We start from the raw sequence: 7779 nt of genomic DNA on the forward strand, positions 1-7779 counted from the left end.
ATGCAGCCACTGTGCCCATCAAACGCAGCCACTGTGCCAACACGTCCCCACTGTGCCCATCAAACGCAGCCACTGCCCATCACACGTCACCACTGTGCCCATCCAACGCAGCCACTGTGCCCATCCAACGCAGCCACTGTGTCCATCACATGCAGCAACTGTGCCAACACACGTCCCCACTGTGCCCATCAAACGCAGCCACTGCCCATCACACGTCACCACTGTGCCAACGCACGTCACCACTGTGCCCATCCAACGCAGCCACTGTGCCCATCAAACGCAGCCACTGTGCCCATCACATGCAGCAACTGTGCCCATCACATGCAGCAACTGTGCCCATCAAACGCAGCCACTGCCCATCACACGTCACCACTGTGCCAACTCACGTCACCACTATGCCCATCCAACGCAGCCACTGTGCCCATCCAACGCAGCCACTGTGCCAACACACGTTGCCACTGTGCCCATCACACGCAGCCACTGTGACCATCATGTAATACATACAATTATTGAAAAAAAAATTTAAATAGGGGGAAAACAAAGAAAAGTAATTTTCGGTTTCGGTTTCGGTTTCGGACTGAATTTTTTTTTTATTTCGGTTTCGTTTCGGTTCTGAAATTTCCATTTCGGTGCATCCCTAATATATATATATATATATATATATATATATATATATATATATATATATATATATATATATATATATATATATATATATATATATATATATATATATATATATATATATATATTACATTACACACACCAAAAAAAAAAAAAACTTGCCTACTCTGTAATTGTTTTGCAAAGAGTGGCCCCGATCCTCCTCTTCTCAGGTACCCCGCTTGCACTCCAGGCCCCGCCTCTTCGATGGGTGCCCCTGCGAAAGCAACTCCCCCCCCCCCCCCCGTAGGCTCGTTCCCAAGTGCCACTGCTGCGTCCATAGACAGACAGCAGGACTCAGCTCTCCCCCCCCCCCCCTCCATGCTCCGGTGTCACAGCTTTTGATTGACAGCAGCGGGAGCCAACGGCTTCTGCTACTATCAATCTGTCCAATGGGGGAAGAGAGACAGCAGCTGGAGTCGCACACAGCGGGGGTCACTTCTGCCGGTCAACACAGCGGGGGTCACTTCTGCCGGTCAACACAGCGGGGGTCACTTCTGCCGGTCAACACAGCGGGGGTCACTTCTGCCGGTCAACACAGCGGGGGTCACTTCTGCCGGTCAATTCCAGTGACGAGGGAGCGAGGCTGAGCAGTACTGCATTGGTCAATAAGCGCACACACAGAGCAGCCCAGAAACTAGGAGGTTCACCCTAAGGTTTTCTTTCTAAGACATGCAGGGCACCCCCCCCCCCCCCAATGTCTCCCCTGAACGTAATGCAAATCACACTGTATTCGATTCCTTCCCGGCCAAGCTGGCCAGGGAAAGTGAAACGGTGTCCCGGAAATGATGATGTCAAACATTTCTCTTCTGGGTCAGCAAGGAGAGAAGAGTGGATGGGTGTCCATTGGCAATCCCCTGCCACACTGGTCCCTGGCGCACCGATTGGCATGCGCAGCCCGGGATACATGGTGGGGGCGCCCATTACCGGAGGGGGGGTGCTAAGAAACAATCAAGTAGCTGCGAAGGCACCAAATTGCTTCTGACAGCCAGAAGTCAGCTTATCAAAAAAAAGAAAATTTTTTTATATTATTTTTTTTTATTATTAAATTACACACACTTTTTTTATAAGACTACTTCTGGCTGTCAGATGGAAGCAATGCTTGAAGATACATAGAAAGAGATATATATCCATCTTCAAGCCTGGCTATAGACTTCTATGGGCCTCACATGAAAAATACACAGAAAACTGGACCTTCCTCATCTTTCACAATGAAGCCTCCAGACATGAAAGAGTTCATTGGGTAACGCCGCGTTCCGATGACTCTTCTGTTCTGCATTCCAATGTATGTCCTAAATAACAAAAAGGAGTGATCAAGGCCCCTCCCATAAGAAGATCAGGAAGGAGGAGTTCTGCTGTGTTTACATTGAGATTCTCAGGGGAATTCAATAATTAGCACCACTTTTCAGGTGGTATGGCCCTTTAACTTCTTGCCCCCCCCCCGGACCAATTCTGACTCTTCCCTCCTACGTGTGAAAATTGTTATGCTAGAAAATTACTCAGAACCCCCCCCCCCCCCAAACGCCGTTACGCAGAGTAAATAGATACCGAACATGTCATGCTTTATAATTGTGCATACTCCTAGAATGGCCAAAGAGATGCCGATCTAGATGAGCGTCCGACTCTCACATGTTGTGACCTGGAACCCGGGGGGGGGGGGGGTGCTGCACAGCTTGTTGGAACCCAGGGGGGTGCTGCACAGCTTGTAATATTGAAAGCGTCACCTATGGAGATTAAAGCGGAGTTCTGACAATTTTTTTTTATTTTTTTAAAAGTCAGCAGCTACAAATACAGTAGCTGCTGACTTTTACCTGTCCAGGGCGCCCGTGTTGTCAGCACCCCGAAGCTGATCTGTCCCTGGGGTGGAGGCGCTGCCATCGTTAGTAAGGACCTGTGCGTCTCCCAGAAGACAGCAGGGGGAGCGGAGGAGGGGCTGGACATGGCGTAGCTCGCCACAGATACTGCGGGGATCTATGCCCGGAGGTGGGAGCAAATACCTGGATTATACAGGCATCTGCCCCCCCCCCCCCCCCAAATGTGACACCGGGGGGGGGGGGGGGATCCGAAAAGCAGAAGTTCCATTTTTGGGTGGAACTCCACTTTAAGAACCAAAATGTGGTGCTATTCTATCTCCAATACCGGGCACTTATACACCTTCCTGCCCGGACCGATTTTCAGCACTGTTGCACTTTGAATGACAATTGCGCGGTCGTGCTACACTGTATCCAAACAATTTTTTTTATCATTTTGTTCCCACAAATAGAGCTTTCTTTCAGGGGTATTTGATCACCTCTGCGGTTTTTATTTTCTGCTAAAAAAATAAATAAAAAAGTCTGAAAATATATATATATTTTTTTTTTTTTTTGTTACAAAACTTTGTAAAGAAGTACGTTTTCTCCATCACTGATGGGCACCAATGGGGCGACACTGACAGGCACCAATGAGGCGGCACTGATGGGCACCAATGAGGCAGCACTGACGTACGGTAATAAATTGTACCGATGTATGCCAAACAATCCCTGCCTATCAGTGATGCCCATTGTGTGCACTGATTGGCATCCATTGTGGGCACTGATTGGCATACCTGGTGGAGGGCATCCGTGGTGGTCTAGCAAGGGCATCCAATAATAATAATAATAATAATAATAAATCAGCACAAACCCCCCTGTCAGAGGAGCAGCCGATCGGCTCTCCTACTCGTGTCTGACAGACGTGAGTGAGGAAAATGCCAATCACCGGCACTTCTTGTTTACCACGTGATCAGCTGTGTCCAATCACGGCTGATCACGATGTAAAGAGTCTTCATCAGACTCTTTACCTAGATTGATATTGCGGGGTGTCAGATTGACAAAACGATCGCCGCGATGCGCGCCCACAGGGGCGCGCAGTGGCTCAATATCCTGAAGATGTCATATGACGTCGGGCCAGGATATTGAAACCACTTTGCCGCCGTCTTTTTGTAATAGCAAGTGGCGGCAAGTGGTTAAAAATCACATGAAAGGTATGTCCAGAACATAAAAGGTAATAATTTTCGCACTAAAGTCAGCGCTTACTCAAACTGCAAATGCGGATTGAGTAAGAGCTGACTTTAGCACGAAAATCATTACCTTTTATATTCCGGTATATATTCCTGTATATAGAGATGAAAAAAAAAAAAAATCATGATCTCTTTAAGCCCGAGACCCGGAAGCTCCGTCAGAGGTCGCTCGGGTCCTCCAAGGGCATAGAGATGAGTGGGGGGGCCGCCGAATTCTGGATTTACAGCATTCTGGAATGAGATTTACATTCTGGATATACACGGAGATCCTGTGTGTTTTCTTTTGAGATGATTCTGGATATACCGTATTTATCGGCGTATAGCGCGCTCCCCTAAAGTGGACGCGCATTCCTGTGAAAAAAAGATTTTAGTACTTACAGTTTTGGTGTCTTGCGCGGCGTCAGTCTGCGGCTTCGGTGGTGTCCTCGTCGAGTCCGGTGTCCTCCCCGCTCGATCTCCGCTTCTCGCGCCGAGTTTGAACTACTGCGCCGGCATATACCGAGCGCAGTACACTCGTGTATAGTCGGGCAGGCTCGTCTCCTCTCGCGGTCACGTCCTGGACGCGTCCAGGACGTGACCGCGAGAGGAGCTGAGCCTGCCCGACTATACACGAGTGTACTGCGCTCGGTATATGCCGGCGCAGTAGTTCAAACTCGGCGCGGGTATCTGCGTATATCGCGCACCCACGATTTTGCCCTGAATTTCAGGGCAAAAAAAGTGCGCGGTATACGCCGATAAATACGGTACATGGATATGCTGGAGTTGTATTTACATTCCCGGTATAATACAGAGATTCTGGATTTACAGCAGGGCTTGACAAATATGCTTGGAATCTAGGAGCCAGCTAAAAAAGTTAGGAGCCAGAAAACGCGCCCCGTCCCGACGAGCTCGCGCGCAGAAGCGAACGCATACGTGAGCAGCGCCCGCATATGAAAACGGTTTTCAAACCACACATGTGAGGTATCGCCGCGATTGGTAGAGCGAGAGCAATAATTCTAGCCCTAGACCTCCTCTGTAACTCAAAACATGCAACCTGTCTGGATTTACAATATTCTGGCCTATTTACAGTCATCTTATTCTGGATACACACTGTGTTGATCATCTATATCTGGTAATGAGGGGGGAGGAGGGGGGTACTCAGCCCAGGGGGGTGTCTGGCAGTTTGTATATCGATCAGTATATAGTGTCAGTCAGTATAAGGATCGGTATATAGCGTCTGTCGGTATAAGGATCGGTATATAGCGTCTGTCGGTCGGTATATAGGGTCGGTCGGTATATAGAGTTTGTCAGTATAAGGATCGGTATATGGGGTCTGTCGGTCGGTATATAGGGTCTGTCGGTCGGTATATAGGGGTCTGTCGGTCGGTATATGGGGGTCTGTCGGTCGGTATATAGGGTCTGTCGGTCGGTATATGGGGGTCTGTCGGTCGGTATATGGGGGTCTGTCGGTCGGTATATGGGGGTCTGTCGGTCGGTATATGGGGGTCTGTCGGTCGGTATATGGGGGTCTGTCGGTCGGTATATGGGGTCTGTCGGTCGGTATATGGGGGTCTGTCGGTCGGTATATGGGGGTCTGTCGGTCGGTATATAGGGTCTGTCGGTCGGTATATAGGGGTCTGTCGGTCGGTATATGGGGGTCTGTCGGTCGGTATATGGGGTCTGTCGGTCGGTATATGGGGGTCTGTCGGTCGGTATATGGGGGTCTGTCGGTCGGTATATGGGGGTCTGTCGGTCGGTATATGGGGTCTGTCGGTCGGTATATGGGGTCTGTCGGTATATAGGGTTTGTCAGTATAAGGATCGGTATGTAGGGTCTTTCGGTCGGTATAAGGATCGGTATATAGGGTCTGTCGGTCGGTCGGTATATGGGGGTCTGTCGGTCGGTATATGGGGTCTGTCGGTCGGTATATGGGGGTCTGTCGGTCGGTATATGGGGGTCTGTCGGTCGGTATATGGGGGTCTGTCGGTCGGTATATGGGGGTCTGTCGGTCGGTATATGGGGGTCTGTCGGTCGGTATATGGGGGTCGGTCGGTATATGGGGGTCTGTCGGTCGGTATATGGGGGTCTGTCGGTCGGTATATGGGGGTCTGTCGGTCGGTATATGGGGGTCTGTCGGTCGGTATATGGGGGTCTGTCGGTCGGTATATGGGGGTCTGTCGGTCGGTATATGGGGGTCTGTCGGTGGGTATATGGGGGTCTGTCGGTGGGTATATGGGGGTCTGTCGGTGGGTATATGGGGGTCTGTCGGTGGGTATATGGGGGTCTGTCGGTGGGTATATGGGGGTCTGTCGGTGGGTATATGGGGGTCTGTCGGTGGGTATATGGGGGTCTGTCGGTATAAGGATCGGTATATGGTGTCTGTTGGTCGGTCTATGGGGTCCGTCGGTATAAGGATCGGTATATGGGGTCTGTTGGTCGGTCTATGGGGTCCGTCGGTCGGTCTATGGGGTCCGTCGGTATAAGGATCGGTATATGGGGTCTGTTGGTCGGTCTATGGGGTCTGTTGGTCGGTCTATGGGGTCCGTCGGTCGGTCTATGGGGTCCGTCGGTCGGTCTATGGGGTCCGTCGGTCGGTCTATGGGGTCCGTCGGTATAAGGATCGGTATATGGTGTCTGTTGGTCGGTATATGGGGTCGGTCGGTATATGGGGTCTGTCGGTCGGTATATGGGGTCGGTCGGTATATGGGGTCTGTCGGTCGGTATATGGGGTCTGTCGGTCGGTATATAGGGTTTGTCAGTATAAGGATTGGTATATGCTTTCTGTTGGTCGGTATGTAGGGTCTGTCGGTATAAGGATCGGTATATAGGGTCTGTCGGTCGGTATATGGGGGTCTGTCGGTCGGTATATGGGGTCGGTCGGTCGGTATATGGGGGTCTGTCGGTCGGTATATGGGGGTCTGTCGGTCGGTATATGGGGGTCGGTCGGTCGGTATATGGGGTCGGTCGGTCGGTCGGTATATGGGGTCTGTCGGTCGGTATATGGGGTCTGTCGGTCGGTATATGGGGTCTGTCGGTCGGTATATGGGGTCTGTCGGTCGGTATATGGGGTCTGTCGGTCGGTCTATGGGGTCTGTCGGTATAAGGATCGGTATATGGGGTCTGTTGGTCGGTCTATGGGGTCCGTCGGTCGGTCTATGGGGTCCGTCGGTCGGTCTATGGGGTCCGTCGGTATAAGGATCGGTATATGGTGTCTGTTGGTCGGTATATGGGGTCGGTCGGTCGGTCGGTATATGGGGTCTGTCGGTCGGTATATGGGGTCTGTCGGTCGGTTGGTATATGGGGTCGGTATATAGGGTCTGTCGGTCGGTATATAGGGTCTGTCGGTCGGTATATAGGGTCTGTCGGTCGGTATATAGGGTCTGTCGGTCGGTATATAGGGTCTGTCGGTCGGTATATAGGGTCTGTCGGTCGGTCGGTATATAGGGTCTGTCGGTCGGTCGGTATATAGGGTCTGTCGGTCGGTATATAGGGTCTGTCGGTCGGTATATAGTGTCAGTCAGTAAAGGGATCTATATATGGGGTCTTTCGGTCGGTATATAGTGTCAGTCGGTCGGCATTCCGCCCCCTCTCGGGTCACACACTCACCTTCACACACCGGCGGCGGGGGGGGGAGGGGTATCCGGTCTCCGGTGACGTCTCTCGGTATGACCGGACAAGGCCCTGTGTTGTACGGTGGTGACTCTCTCTCGGTGTCCCCCGCTCCCCTCCTCCTCCTCGGACTCTCCCGGTGACACAGCCGGTCTTCAGACACTTCCTTCTTTTACGCTTCCGGTATTTTTTTTTCTCTCTCTCTCTCTCTCTCTTTTTCTCCCACTTCCGGTGAGGGCCGCTTTTTTTTCCCGGACCACTTCCGGCTCCTCCCCGCCGGAGCTCGCTTCCAATTGGCCGGAGCGGGAGATCTCGGCGTTACGTAGCCAGGACGTCAGGCGTGACGTCACCGAGCTTAGTCATGGCTCCTGGCCCAGTTCTACCAGTCAGGATAATCCCCGGAGGGAGGGGGGGAGGGGGTGAATCATCTGTGAGTGATGTCTGACACCCGGAACAATAATAATAATAATACCGAACGTTCTTATTGTAGA

General features: G+C 51.4%; 1 protein-coding gene across 1 annotated transcript in view; it reads right to left on the reverse strand.

Moving 5' to 3' along the window:
• ZFAND6 (zinc finger AN1-type containing 6) overlaps positions 1 to 7554 on the reverse strand; it is a 31471-nt gene extending 23917 nt beyond the window's left edge. The window contains exon 1 of the mRNA XM_040342188.1: positions 7286 to 7554. The gene's annotated coding sequence lies outside the window, so the exon portion shown is untranslated. The remainder of the gene's footprint in view (positions 1 to 7285) is intronic.
• Between the last annotated feature and the right edge of the window lie 225 nt (positions 7555 to 7779).

The sequence above is a fragment of the Rana temporaria genome, chromosome 3 (assembly GCF_905171775.1).
Source record: "Rana temporaria chromosome 3, aRanTem1.1, whole genome shotgun sequence".
NCBI lineage: Eukaryota > Metazoa > Chordata > Amphibia > Anura > Ranidae > Rana > Rana temporaria.